Source organism: Phascolarctos cinereus, unplaced genomic scaffold (assembly GCF_003287225.1).
Source record: "Phascolarctos cinereus isolate Bilbo 61053 unplaced genomic scaffold, phaCin_HiC Scaffold_726;HRSCAF=1367, whole genome shotgun sequence".
In the NCBI taxonomy this organism is placed as follows: Eukaryota; Metazoa; Chordata; class Mammalia; order Diprotodontia; family Phascolarctidae; genus Phascolarctos; species Phascolarctos cinereus.
In genome coordinates, this window is record NW_027556098.1 from 426,856,031 (window position 1) to 426,870,817 (window position 14,787).

General features: G+C 41.1%; 1 pseudogene; it reads left to right on the top strand.

Moving 5' to 3' along the window:
* Positions 1-2,388, top strand: LOC110197781 (dicarboxylate carrier SLC25A8-like; annotated as a pseudogene).
* Positions 2,389-14,787: the final 12,399 nt, after the last annotated feature.

The following is a 14,787-nucleotide window of genomic DNA, read 5'->3' on the forward strand; positions in this document are numbered from 1 at the left end:
ATGGTTGGATTTAAGCCTACAAATGTGCCTGCAACAGCCACCACAAAATTTCTTGGAGCTGGCAGCACTGCCTACATCCCTGACCTCATCACCTTTCCCCTGGACACAGCCAAAGTCCAGTTGCAGATTCGTGGAGAGAGCTAGGGAGCCATCTGAGCTTCCTCTGCCACTACCTAGTATGGGGTGTCGTAGGCACCATTCTGACCATGGTGAAGACTGAAGGTCCTGGCCCTGGCAACCTGTACAATGGGCTGGTGGCTGAGTTGCAGAGCCAAATGACTTTTGCCTCTGTCTTCATTGGCATCTGTGTCTCTGTCAAGAAGTTCTACACCAAGGGATCTGAGCATGCAGTCATTGGGAGCTGCCTCCTGGCAGGCTGCATCACAGGGGCACTGGTAGTGGTCATAGCCCAACCCACAGATGTGACAAAGGTACGTTTCCAGGCCAGGCTCATGCAGGTGGCAGCCAGAGATACCAGGGCATAATTGATGCCTATGAAGCTATCACCTGAGTGGAGGGAATTCTGGGCCTATGGAAAGGAACTTCACCCAATATTGCTTGCAATGCTATTGTCAACTGTGCTGACCTGGTGACCTTTGATCTCATCTAAGATGCTCTCCTGAAGGCCCATGTCATGACTGATGACCTTCCATGCTACTTCCCATCAGCCTTTGGGGCTGGCTTCTGCACCACCATTATTGCTTCCTTGTGCATGTGGTGAAGATGAGATACATGAACTCTGCTATGGGCCAGTATGCCAGTGGTGGCCACCGTGCCCTCACCATACTTTGGAAGGAGACCCTAAGCCTTCTACAAAGGGTTGATACCTTCCTCTGCTTGGGCCTCTGGAATGTAGTGATGTTTGTTTCCTATGAGGAATTGAAATGGGGTCTGATGGCTGCTCACACTTCCTGGGAAGTTCCTTTCTGAGCTCTCTCCTGCTAGCTTTCTCCCTTATACCCTCCCCTTTGAGTCCAGACCCCATCCTCCCCTCTCCTCTGCCATTTCCCCCCTATTCCTCTCCTCCCCTGCTTTAGCGTTGAAGGAGCCCCCTGCAAACTTCCTCCCACTTAGAGTTAGTACCATTTAAACCTTCTCCAGTCCACTTCTCTGCCCATTGCATCCTCACTCAATCCTTAAGCTCCTTAGTCCTAATAAAGCCAGACCAGAACCCCCTCCCCCCTCCAAAAAAAGAAAAATATGAATTGGTCTCAAGCCATGGAAAAGCTCAAAAAGGATTTTGAAATTCAAGGAAGAGAGATAGAGGTAAAATTAGGAAGGGAAATGAGTGATGGGAGAGAATCATGAAAAAATGAATCAACAGCTTGGTAAAGGAGACCCCAACAAATACTGAAGAAAATAACACTTTAAAAAATAGACTAGAACAAATGGCAAAAGAGGTCCAAAAAGCCAGTGAGGAGAAGAATGCTTTAAAAAGCAGAATTACCCAGATGAAAAAGGAGGTCAAAAAGATCCCCCAGAAGAAAATATTTCCTTAAAAATTAGAATGGAGCAAATGGAAACTAATGAATTTATGAGAAATCAAGAAATCATAAAATAAACCAAAAGAATGAAAAAAGTAGAAGACAATGTGGACCTGGAAAATAGATTCAGGAGAGATAACTTTAAAATTATTGGAGTCCTTGAAAGCCATGATTTTTAAAAAAAAAAGAGCATAGAGGTAATCTTTCAAGAAATTATCAAGGAAAACTTCCCTGATATTCTAGAACAAGAGGACAAAATAAAAATGAAAAGAATCCACCAATCACCTCCTGAAAGAGATCCCCAAATGAGAACTAATAGCAATTTTATAGCCAAATTGCAGAATTTCCAGATCAAGGAGAAAATATTGCAAGGATCCAGTAAGAAACAATTCAAGTATTGTGAAGACCCAATCAAGACAACACAAGATTTAACAGCTTCTACGGTAAAGGATTGGAGGGCTTGGGATATGATATTGGAGAATAAAGGAGCTAAGACTGCAATCAAGAATCACCTACCCAGCAAAACTGAGTACAATCCAGGAGGGGGAAAAAGGACATTCCATGGGATAGAGGAATTTCATACATTTTTGAGGAAAGACTGGAGCTGAATAGAAAATTTGACTTTTAAATACACAGACTCAAAGTATGAAGAGGTAAACAGGAAAGAGCAATCATAAGGGACCTATTAAAGTTAAAATGTTTACATTCCTACATGGAAAGATTTGTAACTAATAAGAGCTTTCTCATTATTAGGGTGGTTAGAAGGAGTATGTATAGATAGTGGGCAGAGGTATGAGTTCCATATGAAGGGATGATATCTAAAAAATAAAATTAAGGGGTGAAAGAGAGGAATGTACTGGGAGAAAGAGAAAGGCAGAGGTAGAATGGGGTAAATTATCTCACATAAAAGAGGCAAGAAAAAGTTTTTATAGTGTAGGGGGAAAGGGAGGAGGTGAGAGGAACGTCACTCATCAGAATTGGCTCAAAGTGGGTATAACATACACATTCAATTGGCTATAGATATCCAACTTAGCCTACAGGAAAGTAGAGGGGAAAGGGATAAGAGGAAGGGGTAGTGGTGATAGAAGGGAGGGCAGATTGGGAGAGGGTAGTCAGAAGCAAAACACTTTTGAGAAGGGACAGGGTGAAAGAAGAAAGAGAACAGAATAAATGAGGGAAGTGATATAAGATGGAGGGAAATATAGTTAGTCTTTCACAATGTAAGTATTATGGAAGTGTTTTGCATGACTCTACATGTATAATCTATATGGAATTGCTTGCCTTCTCAATGAGGAGGTGTGGGGAGGGAGGAAGGGAGAGAATTCAGGAAGTTTTAAAAATGTATGTTAAAATTGTTTTTACAGGTAACTGGGGAAAAATGAAATACTAAATAAGAATAACATGAAAAGAAAATGCAGAGTCAGGAGCAGGAGAGTCACATGTGACAAACAAGGAGGCCTATGTTACTGGATGCTGAATACGTGGAGAGGACCAAGGTGAGTGACATCTGGAGAACTAGTGTCTGGAGAGAAATAGGTCTTGTCTGAGTCCACATGGTGGGTAACTGCTGTCAGAGACATATTGCCCACAAGGCAGAAATGATAGAGGTAAAAACTTAGGCTTTAGTATAATGCTCTTGTATAGGTTCAGGCCTCAGAGAAAACCTAAACAGTCCTGAGGATTCTAACAAGGCTTCTTATAGGCAGAACTGCATCAGGGACAGAGAAATCATTCAGTTCATTGCTCTAATTTTGCAGGGTCTTCTTAGGCCAAAAAAGTTAATCCCATGGTTCCTTCAATGTCATAAAAGTTGAACAAACTCCATTAATCAGAGTCATAACTGCATAAATCTTCTGAGGAAACCAAGTTTCCAACAAACTCTACAGGTAAAGCAAGACAGGTTACAGATTAAATGACATTCAGAGAATTCACAAATAGCCTGAGGAGGAGGTTGTACATGTAGCCAAGGAGTCTGGGACAGGTGAGATTCTTCACTCTGGCTTCTTATCTAAAGAATGCTTCAGGCTCTGAGTAAATTTTCACATTCCATGTGGCAGGTTTCAGTCAGGTGAGGTTAATATTGACTAAAAGTTTGGAGAGGAATAAAAGGAAATTTAAAATCTGCATAACAGTAGAAAGAGCCCAGGTGGTTAGTATGTTGTTTCTCATTAAACTCCAAACTCCTTGAGAGCAGGGACTGGTTTGGTTTGCTAGCTTGTGGGAGTCTGGTTTTGCAGGGGTTTTTTGTTTTCTTTTATTTTGCCTCTCTTTCTATTTCCAGCTATTTTATCTCTAAAACTTTTTTCCTTAAGGACCACCCTTAACCCTAAATCAATCTGACTTTCCCTCTTTGGCCAACAATAGGTCCCAGGCCTAGTCCTGATTGGCTCACAGGGAATGTAAATAGCAATTGTTTCTGTTTTGGCCAGAAACCCTAAGGGTCTTCCCCTCCCAAATTGATTGTTTTTTTTTTGACTAGGTAAAAAGGCCATTCTCTGCCTCTTTTCTTATTTAGCCTTAATCACTGAATCAACATTGCTTCAGTTCAACTGAACTGTTAAAGACCTTAGCTTGAAAAAGGCCAAGGTCCCCACTGCATCCTGGCCATCTCCAGTTTTCCCTGATCTACATCTTCCCACTGAATCCAGAAGGCTTCAGGGGAGAAATGAGGCTGGTGACTTTGCACTGCCCTGCTCACTTAAATCCAATTCACTTGCACCTCATGGCCTCAGCTTCCTGAAGGCATGGTCCTCTTGGAGAACAAAGGACAAATAACAACACCCAAAGACCCAGCTTCTGGGGTAAGAACTCACTATTTCACAAAAACTGATGGAAAAACTGGAAAGGAGTATGGGAGAAACTAGGCATACATCAAAATCTCACACCACATACCAAAATGAAGTCAAAATGGGTTCATGATTTACATGTAAAGGCAGACACTATAAGTGAAGTGGGAGAGGAAGGAATAGTTTGCATGTCAGGTTTATGGAGAACAGAAGAATTAGTGACCAAACAGGAGACAGAGAACATTATGAAATGTAAAATGGATACCTTTGATTACATTAAATTGAAAAGTTTTTGCACAAACAAAGCCAATGCAAGCAAGATTAGGAGGGAAGTAGAAAACTGGGAAAGAATTTTTACGATCGGTGTCTCTGATAAGGGCCTCATTTCTAAAATATATAGAAAATTAAGTCAAATTTAGAAGAATACAAATCATTCCCCAATTGATAAATGGTCAAAGGATATGAACAGGCAGTTCTCAGATGAAGAAATTAGAGCCATCTAGTGATATGAAAAAATGCTCTAAACCACTACTGATTAGAGAAATGCAAATCAAAACAACTCTGAGGTACCACATCACACCTGTGAGATTAGCCAACATGATAAAACAGGAAAATGATCAATGTTGCAGAAGATGTGGGAAAATTGGAACACCAATGCATTGTTGGTGGAGTTGTGAACTGATGCAATTATTTTGGAGAGCAATTTGGAACTGTGCCCATAGGCCTATAAAAATGTACATACCATTTGACCCAGCAATAGCACTTCTAGGGCTGTATCCCAAAGAGATCATACAAATGGAAAAAGGACCCACATGTATAAAAATATTTATAGCAGCTCTTTTTGTGGTGGCAAAGAACTGGAAATTGAGAGGACACCATCAATTTGGAAATGTCTCAACAAGTTGTGGTATATGAATGTAATGGAATACAATTATTTGGTAAGAAAGCAGACAGACTTCAGAAAAACCTGAAAAGGCTTGTATGGTCTAAAGCTGAGTGAAGTGAGCAGAACCAGGAGAACATTGTACACAGTACACATTGTGAGATGCCTAACTTTGATAGACTTAGCCCTTTGCAGCAATGCAAGGATCTAAGACATCTCCAAAAATCTCATGATGGAAAATGCCATCGACATCCAGAGAAAGAACTATGGAATTTGAATGCAGATCAAAGCATGCTATTTGCAGGGTTTTTTTCTTCTGTTTTGTTTCCTCTTTCTTGTGGTTCCTCGTATTGGTTCTAATTCTTCCCTATAACATCACTAATGTGAAAATATATTTAATCAGAGTGTATATGTAGAGCCTATATCAGACTGTGTGCTGTATTGGGGAGGGAGGGGGGAGAAAAATTTAAAACTCAAAAGCTTATGGAAGTGTTTGTTGATGTATCAAAATAAATTAATTAATAAAGAAACAAAAAACCCCAATAATGACAACATCAAACTCAAGAAGGAAAAAAGTGAATACAAGGAGATAAAAGAATAGCAGTATAAAAAAAATACAGTTGGTGAAGAAATAGTAAAATTTACAATAATAATAGCTAATATTCATAGAGTACCTACTATGTTCCAAGCAATTTCCAAATATTATCTTATTTGATCTTAAGAATCCTGGGAAAGGGTGTTATTATTATCTTCATTTTACAGATAAAGAAACTGAGGCAAATAGAGGCGTTGTGACTTGCCCACTTTGTCTGAGTCTGGATTTGAACTCAACTTTTCCTGACTTTAGGCGCAGTCCCTTGAGCCACCCACTTGCCTCATGGTGGATAATAACTTTGCACCAGAGTGGATGCTTCAAAGAGAGGAGAGAAGAGGATGAGAGACTTTTTTAAATATAATTTTATTTATTTTTAGTTTTCAACAGTTACTTCTACAAGATTTTGAATTCCAAATTTTCACCCCATCTAACCCCTCCCCCCACCCCAAGATAGCATGCATTCTGAATGTCCCTTCCCCTAGTCTACCCTCTCTTCTATCTCTCTCCCCCTTCTCTTATCTCCTTCCCCTTCTATTTTCCTAAAGGGCAGGATAGACTTCTGTACTGCATTTCCTGTATTTCTTGTTTCCCAGTTGCATGTGAAAACATTTTTTTAAACATGTGTTTTTCAAACTTTGGGTTCCAAATTTTCTCCCTTCCACCCTTCCCACCCACCCTCACTGAAAAGGCAAGCAGCTCAATATAGGTTATACATGTGCAGTTATGCAAAACACATCCATAGTACACATGTGAAAAACTCACTCTATTTCCCTTAATCCTATCTTGCCCTCCCATTTATTCTTTTCTTTCTTTTGACCCTGTCCCTCCTCAGAAGTATTTGCTTCTGATTACCCCCTTTCCCAATCTGCCCTCCTCTCTATCATCACCCTGCTCTCTTGTCCCCTTCTCTCCCTAATTTCCTGTAGGGTAAGACAGATGTCCATACCCAATTGAATGTGTATGTTATTCCCTCCATAATCCAAATCCTATGAGAAAAAGATTCACTCATTCCCTCTCACCTTCCACTGTTTCCCCTCCACTGTAAAAGTCTTTTCTCTTTTTTTTGTGAGATAATTTACCCCATTTTATCTCTCCCCTTCTTCTTCTCCTAGTATAATCATCTCTCATCCTTTCATTTTATTCTCCAGATATGATCCCTTAATCTTCAACTCACCCTGTCCCCTCTATCTATCTATCTATCTATCTATCTATCTATCTATCTATCTATCTATGTATCCATCTATCCATACATACATATAATTTTTTCCCTCCAGCTACCCTAATACTGACAAAGGTCTCATGAGTTATAAATATCATCTTTCCATGCAGGAATGTAAACAGTTCAATCTTAATAAGTCTCTTATGATTTCTCTTTCCTGTTTACCTCTTCATGTTCCACTTGAGTCCTGTATTTGAAAGTCAAATTTTCTATTCAGCTCTTGTCTTTTCATCAAGAATGCTTGAAAGTCCTCTATTTCACTGAATAACCACTTTTTCCCCTGAAGGATTATACTCAGTTTTGCTGGGTAGGTGATTCTTGGTTGTAATCCTATCTCCTTTGCCCTCCAGAATTTTATATTCCATGCCCTGCGGTCCTTTAATGTAGAAGCTGCTAAATCTTGTGTTATTCTGATTGTATTCCCACAGTACTTGAACTGTTTCCTTCTGGCAGCTTGTAATATTTTCTCCTTGACCTGGGAACTCTGGAATTTGGCTACAATATTCCTAGGAGTTTTCCTTTGGGGATCTCTTTCAGGAGGAGATCGGTGGATTCTTTCAATTTCTATTTTGCCCTCTGGTTCTACTATATCAGGGCAGTTTTCCTTGATAATTTCTTGAAAGATGATGTCTAGGCTCTTTTTTGATCATGGCTTTCAGATAGTCCAATAATTTTTAAATTCTCTCTCCTGGATCTATTTTCCAGGTCAGTTGTTTTTCCAATGAGATATTTCACATTGTTTTCTAATTTTTCATTCTTTTGGATTTGTTCTACTGTGTCATGATTTCTCATAAAGTCACTATCTTCCAATTGCTCTATTCTAATTTTTAAGGAAGTATTTTCTTCAGTAAGCTTTTGGACTTCCTTTTCCATCTGGCCAATTTTTCTTTTTAGGGCATTTTTCTCCTCATTGGCTTTTTGGACCTCTTTTGCCATTTGGGTTAGGCTATTTTTTAAGGTGTTATTTTCTTCAGTATTTTTTGGGTCTCCTTTAGCATCACTCTCAGTTTTTTCTCTACTTCTCTAACTTGCTTCTCAAAATCGTTTTTGAGCTCTTCCATGGCCTGGGACCAATTCATATTTTTCTTGGAGGCTTTGGATGTAGGGGCTTTGACTTTGTTGTCTTCTTCTGGTTGTATATTTTGGTCTTTTTCACCAAAGTAAGATAATATAGTCTGACTTTTTTTGCACTGCTTGCTCATGATCCCAGCCAATTACTTGAGTTTTAAACTCTTTGTTAAGGTATGAATCTGCTTCCAATGTGGAGAATGTACTGTCCCAAGCTTTGGGGGTTTGTACAGCTGTTTTCAGAGATACTTGTAGGGACCTGTAAATTTTCAGTTCTTCCAAGGTGATATGATAAGGGGCAAGATGTTTACTCCTTTCCTGGCCTGCGACTACAAGTACTCCTTTCTGTCCTGTAACTGTGATGAGGGGCTCCTCTCCACAACCACTACAAGCTCCACCAAGCCAGCGTTCCTTCTCACCCCAAGGCCCACTGCCCAGAACTGTGGCCCCGATCCAAACACGGGCAAAACAAGAGATTCCTGCCTCAGCACTGGCAAAGAGATCCCTGCAATCCCTCTCTGATCAGCCACTGGATTCCCCCTGAGTCTGTGGGCTGGAAGCTCAGAAAGCAGCTGCCCCCCCCCCGGCCATGCTCTTGGGGAATGGAGCTGAAACCCGGCCTTCCTTTCTCAGGCACTGACAGAAACAGACTTTTCCCACTGACCTTCTAATTTGTCTTTGGCATTGGTGGATTAAGGAGTCTGGAAACCTCCACAGCTGCCCGAGATTCAGTCCTCTGAGACCTGCTCCAGGTTCTCCATGGCCTGTGCACCCACACCACGCTGCACTGTGCTCCCAGCCCGGTGCGATACACCTGTCTGATCAATCATCCAGGTTGTCTTGGGCTGGAAATTTGTTTCACTCTGTCTTCTTGTGGGTTCTGCTGCTTCAGAATTTGTTTAGAGCCATTTTTTATGAGTATTTGGAGAGGTTTGGAGGAGAGCTCAAGCAAGTCAGTGCTTTCATTCTGCCATTTTGGCTCCACCCCCTCTGGGGTTCATTTTCAGAGGACCTGAATGTCTTTCCACATTCATTATAGGAATATGATTTCAATCTCATGGGAATTCTCTGATGGGAAATAAGATATGACTTGAGCCTGAATGCTTTTTTGTATTGATTATGTTAACAAGGTATATCCTCTTGGACGGATTCCCTGATGTGAGAGCAATTATAATTTTTCTCATATGAATAACCACTTATTGATGTAGGCCTAAGCTCTCTGGGCCCCTCCTTCTTCCCCGTTTCTATTTTCATTCAGAGATCAGCCACTGTAGGTGATTCAGCTAATCTATGAAGGGCAGGGCTGATGAGGAGATGAAATCTTGGGCAAGATTTACCCAACTCAGAAAGTTTAGATCTAACCAAAAGATAAAGAGATTTTAGTCTTGGGGTAAATGCTAGTCCATTGTGTTTTAGTCAGACAGGTCTGAGGGGAAGTGGATTCCCCCTTTTGTCTAGATTGTCCCAGGCATGGATGGTTGAGGAAGAGATAAGTCTATTTGCCCAAAATTGAGTGATGAGTCCAGTCCTTTAGCTCCTCATTAGAGTAAGTCCACCTCTGATTATAATATTCATTCTCAATAATTTTTTAACGAATTAGACTTGATTTGTATCTTGTTAGTAACACCCACTTATCTAAGGGAATATAAGTGCTGAGAGACATCCAAAATTCATCTTTGGTTTACAAGAGATAGCTACATGACCATTCTTTTATTAAATGTTGACTAGCCAGAATTAAGGAAATGATTACCTAGAAATGGACTTTTCATTCATCAGATTTATTGGGAAAGGAGATGGTGTACATGAAGTTTTATCACATTCTAAACACTCATAGGATTTCGCCAGTATGGATTCTCTGATGTTGAACAAGATTTGAGCTCTCTGGGAAAGCCTTGTCACATTGATTACACTGAGAAGGTTTCTCTCCAATGTGGATCATCTCATGTAGAGCAAGTTTCCAGGTTAGTCAGAAAGGTTTTCCACATTGATAACATTCATATGGTTTCTCTCCAGTGTGCATTCTCTGATTGACAGAAGACTGGTCCTGCATTTGAAAGCCTTTCCACATTGATTACATTTATGAGGTTTGTATACAGTATGGATTCTCTGATGTAGACTAAGATCACTTTTACACCTGAAAGCCTTTCCACACTGATTACATTCATAAGGTTTCTCTCCAGTGTGGAGTCTTTGATGTTTAATAAGGCTGGAGCTCTGTGTGAAAGCCTTTCCACACTGATTAACTTCATAAGGTTTCTCTCTAGTGTGGATTTTATCAAGTACAGCAATTCCCAGGTTAGTCAGAAAGCTTTTACACATTGATCACATTCATATGGTTTCTCTCCAGTGTGAATTCTCTGATGTATAATAAGATGGGAGTTCTATGTGAAAGCCTTTTCACACTGATTACATTCATGAGGTTTCTCTCCAGTGTGGACTCTTTGATGTTCAATAAGGTTGGAGCTCTGTGTGAAAGCATTTCCACACTGATTACATTCATAAGGTTTCTCTCCAGTGGGAATTCTCTGATGTATAATAAGGTAGCAGTTCTGTGTGAAAGCCTTTCCGCAGTGATTACATTCAGAAGGTATCCTGCCAATGCGAATTTTCCGAAGTATAATGCAGGATGAGTGTTAACTAAAAGCTTTACATTCATGACAGTCATTTGTTTTCACTCCAGGATTAATTTTTTTATGCTAAATAGGGGATGACTGTTGACTAAACAGTTTCCCACAATGATTACAATCATAAGGTTTTTCTCCTCTGTGCATTCTGTGAAATGCAGCACAGATTTGTCTCCCAGTGAAGTCAGAAGGACCATTCCTCATGAAACTTTCCTCCTGAGTTTCTTTCACAGAAATGCTTAGCTCTGCAGTAGTCTCTTTCATTTCAGGTCCAATCTCTCCTTCAGCAAGAAACAATAAAACATGTATAAAGACACATGTACACACATATATAATTATAATGCCTTCATCTATTGCCAGAAAGTAAATGAGTGAGAAAGCAGGATCTACATCCTAACTCCCCAGTCTAAGAGAAAAGTCTGTAAAGTTCAATGGACAGAATCAGTCATTTTAAAATTCCATTAGTTCACATCTGAGGGATGCTTCATTTACAAAGAACTTCACACACAATCACATTGGATCCTCACAAAACTCTATGACACTGGCAGGCCCGGCATTAACATTACGTTTATAACTCAGGCCATGAGCTCAGAATAGTTAGGTGACCTGCCCAACATCTATGCAGATGAGGCTAGAACTCCAAACCTGCAAGTGGGCATGCTCTGTCTATGGTACTAGATGGCCTTTCTCTATTGCACTTTCCTTTGTTTTCTTTTTTTTTTTTTAAAGAAAAATTACTTTATTATTGTATATTGACTTGTTCTCTCCCTGTCTTCAGGTCTTCCTATTCCCTGAGACAGAACAGTATTCAAATTAGGCCAATTAATAACCCTACAATGGGACTTTAAGTTGAAGTGAAAGCAAGACTCAATCAATGTGGCAAACTTCACTGTAGCCTGGTTTTAAGAAATTGCCACAGCCACTGCCAACTTTGAGCAAGCCTCACCCTGATGAGTCAGCAGCCATCAACACTTGTCTAGAGCCACCAACAGTAATAAGATTATGATTCACTGAAGCTTCAGATGATAGATAGGTTTTCTTAGCAATAAAATATTTTTAAGTTTCAGAATATACATTTTTATTATTATTATTTGTTGGCAATAAGGGTTAAGTGACTTGCCCAGGGATACGCAGCTAGTAAGTGTCAAGTGTTTGGCCTGAGGCCAGATTTGAACTCAGGTTGTCCTGACTTCAGGGCCGCTGATCTATCCACTGTGCCACCTAGCTGCCCCAAGTATATACATTTTAAACAACAGTATTGCACACATAATAGACAACAGCATATAGTAAACATAACTTTTACATACACTAAGAAACTACAAAATTCATGTGACTTAATTGGTTGCAGTATTCACTTTACTGTGGACCTCTAGAACAGAACCCACAATGTCTCTGAGGTGTGCCTGAAATTTTTCTCATTCTTGTTTTGATTTTGACTCTTTCCTCCCTAATTCCACTCTCCTCCTTAAACTGTTACTAGCCTCACTCCTTGAGTTCCCTCGTATCCCATGGAAGTACATGTCTCTCCATTCCCAAACACGCTCTTTTCCCTGGATAGGCCAAGAGCAAGGCTCCTGATCTGTTGCTTCTTCTCAAACACCTCCATGTTTGTAGGCCATGTGGGCAGTTCCTTGACAACAGGGTCTGGCTTTTCCCTTCCTAAAGTTTAGTGAGGTGTGTAGAAAACTTGAGGTGCTTCGTCCATTCTTACTGACTGATGACTGGGTCCATGGCTGACACCAGGCCCCAGGCTCGACCTTCGGTCTTTGTATTCTGGTCTCTGTCTTAGTTGGCAAGGCAGGTTCTGGCCTCAGCCTTGTTTCTGCCTCTTTCCTGCACTTTATCTCCTATATTGAGTGTCCCTTTTGTCTAGTTCTAACCATGTTAGAACTTGACCAGATTCACAGTGAAGATCACAGAGACTTCTTTCTAGGCTCCTGAAGCATTTTATACTATGGGACACCTGGGAGTTTCCACTTGCCACTACCCCAAACTGAGAGTGACTGTCAACTCAATGAATCTGGCCAATGATTCTCCAAGAAATGGCCAAAGATTGAGCCTCAGAGACCAGGGGTGGGACACAAGTTGATGGTTTATGTAAAGTATAGCCTTGGGTTATTCTACTTTGTGACTACTTAGATACTTAGAGCCAGGCTTCCTGGGTCCACTTCACATTCAGGCTACATAATCTCAGTGTGGCCCTCACTGTGGCAAGGCCATCCTTTCACATCTCCCTGACTCCCTTGGGGCAGCTACATGGTGCAATGGAATGAGTACTGTTCAGGAAGATTCCACTTCAAATCCAGCCACAGCCACTTACTAGCTGTGTGACTCTGGGCAAGTCAGTCAGGCTGCTGGCCACACTTAACTCATGTGCAAAATGAGCCTGAAAAGGAAATGGCAAACCACTCCAGTATCTTTACCAAGAAAACCCCAAACTCGGTCATGAAGAGTCAGGAACAACTGAAATGACTGAACAATCACATGACTGACTCGCTGTTTCATTCACCACAGCAGCTTTTCCAATTCTTTTAATTCTTCCCCAGCCCTCCTTCATTTCTTGCTCCCACTCTCTTCACCCACCACTCACCTCCTCAGCAGGGAAATTTACCTTGTATTTCATTGAAAAAATTGGATGCTTAACAAGAGCTATCTTATCTTCATCTCCCATAAATCAAGTGCCTTTTTCTCCTTCATGACACCAGTGTCAGATAAAAGTGTCCTTCTTCTGCTCTCTAAAGGAAACTCCTTTCCCTGTGTAAATCACCCCATTCCATCACACCATCTTCCAAGTATACTGCCTCTCCAGCATCACCTTTTTTGACTACTTTTCAGTCTCTCCAACACTAATGTCTCCTTTCCTATTGCCACAAATAATACTTTTCCCTCTAATCCTCAAAATATGGTTATTTGATCTGTTCAATCCAAGAGATATTTTCTAATTTCTTTCTTACATGTTATGACTAACCAGCCGGACATGCCCATTTACAACTGCTGTCTCCAACTCCTTCCTTTTGCTTTCTCTGAAATACTCTGCAGTCTAGCTCCCTGTTTCATTCTTTAGTGAAGACTCCTCTCCAAAATTACCAAAACTCTCAAAAGTTGCTAAATTGACTGGTCATTTCTTCATCTTCATCCTTTTTTGGCTTCTCTGCAGCCTTTGACACAGTCAGTCACCTCTCTCTCTCTCTCTCTCTCTCTCTCTCTCTCTCTCTCTCTCTCTCTCTCTCTCTCTGAGTTTTAGTGACACTCCTCTCCTGGTTCTCTTACTGTATCCAAACTAAACTCATACTTTTTCCCTCAGCCCTCCCCTATTCCTACCTGCCTAAGGCTGTCCAAGGCATCCTCTCAATAATGCTGATTCACAAATGAGGTGTCATGCCCCACTCACTGACTCTCACACATTTACCCTCTTGACCCCATATTCAATCTGCTGCAAAGTGCTATGATTCCACCTGGGTAACATCTCTCCCATTCACCCCCTTCTATCCCAGCACTGACACTGTTCTGGTTCAGGCTCCAATCACCTCACACCTGAGGTATTGCAAGAACCTGCTGCTTGGCCCAGCTGCCTCAAGTCTCCCCCCACTCCAGTCATTCCTCTACCCACTTCTCAAAGTTCATCTTCCTAAAGTTTTTACTGACCATGTCACCATGTTCTCAACAACCTGTTATATCTCCCTTGGAAAAGGATCAAATATAAAATCCCCTCTAGGGCTATTAATCACCCACCCCTCTCCCACTCTTCCAGTCTTTCACCTTATATCTCCACCAAACATGTTATACTCTGTGCTATGGGCCTTCCTTCTCTTCTGTGAACTGGACACTCCATCACCTGACTCTACAGGCTGTCCTCACCATCCTTGTGCCTAGAATGCTCACCCTGGCTTCCCTGAAGCCCCCAGCTAGAGCCTTTCCAGTGTCCCTAGGTCAATGAGCTCCTCCCCATAGAAGAATTCTACATAGTTGTTGGTATATCATCTGCCCCAACCTCCCCTCTTCCCCAGTTTCTGAGCCCCAGGAGAGCAGGGGATGTTCTGTGTGTCTCTTTATAACTTGGATTCTTAGCAGAGGGTCTGGCACATAGCTGGCACTTAAGAAATGTTCATTGACTTGAAGAAAGTCTAG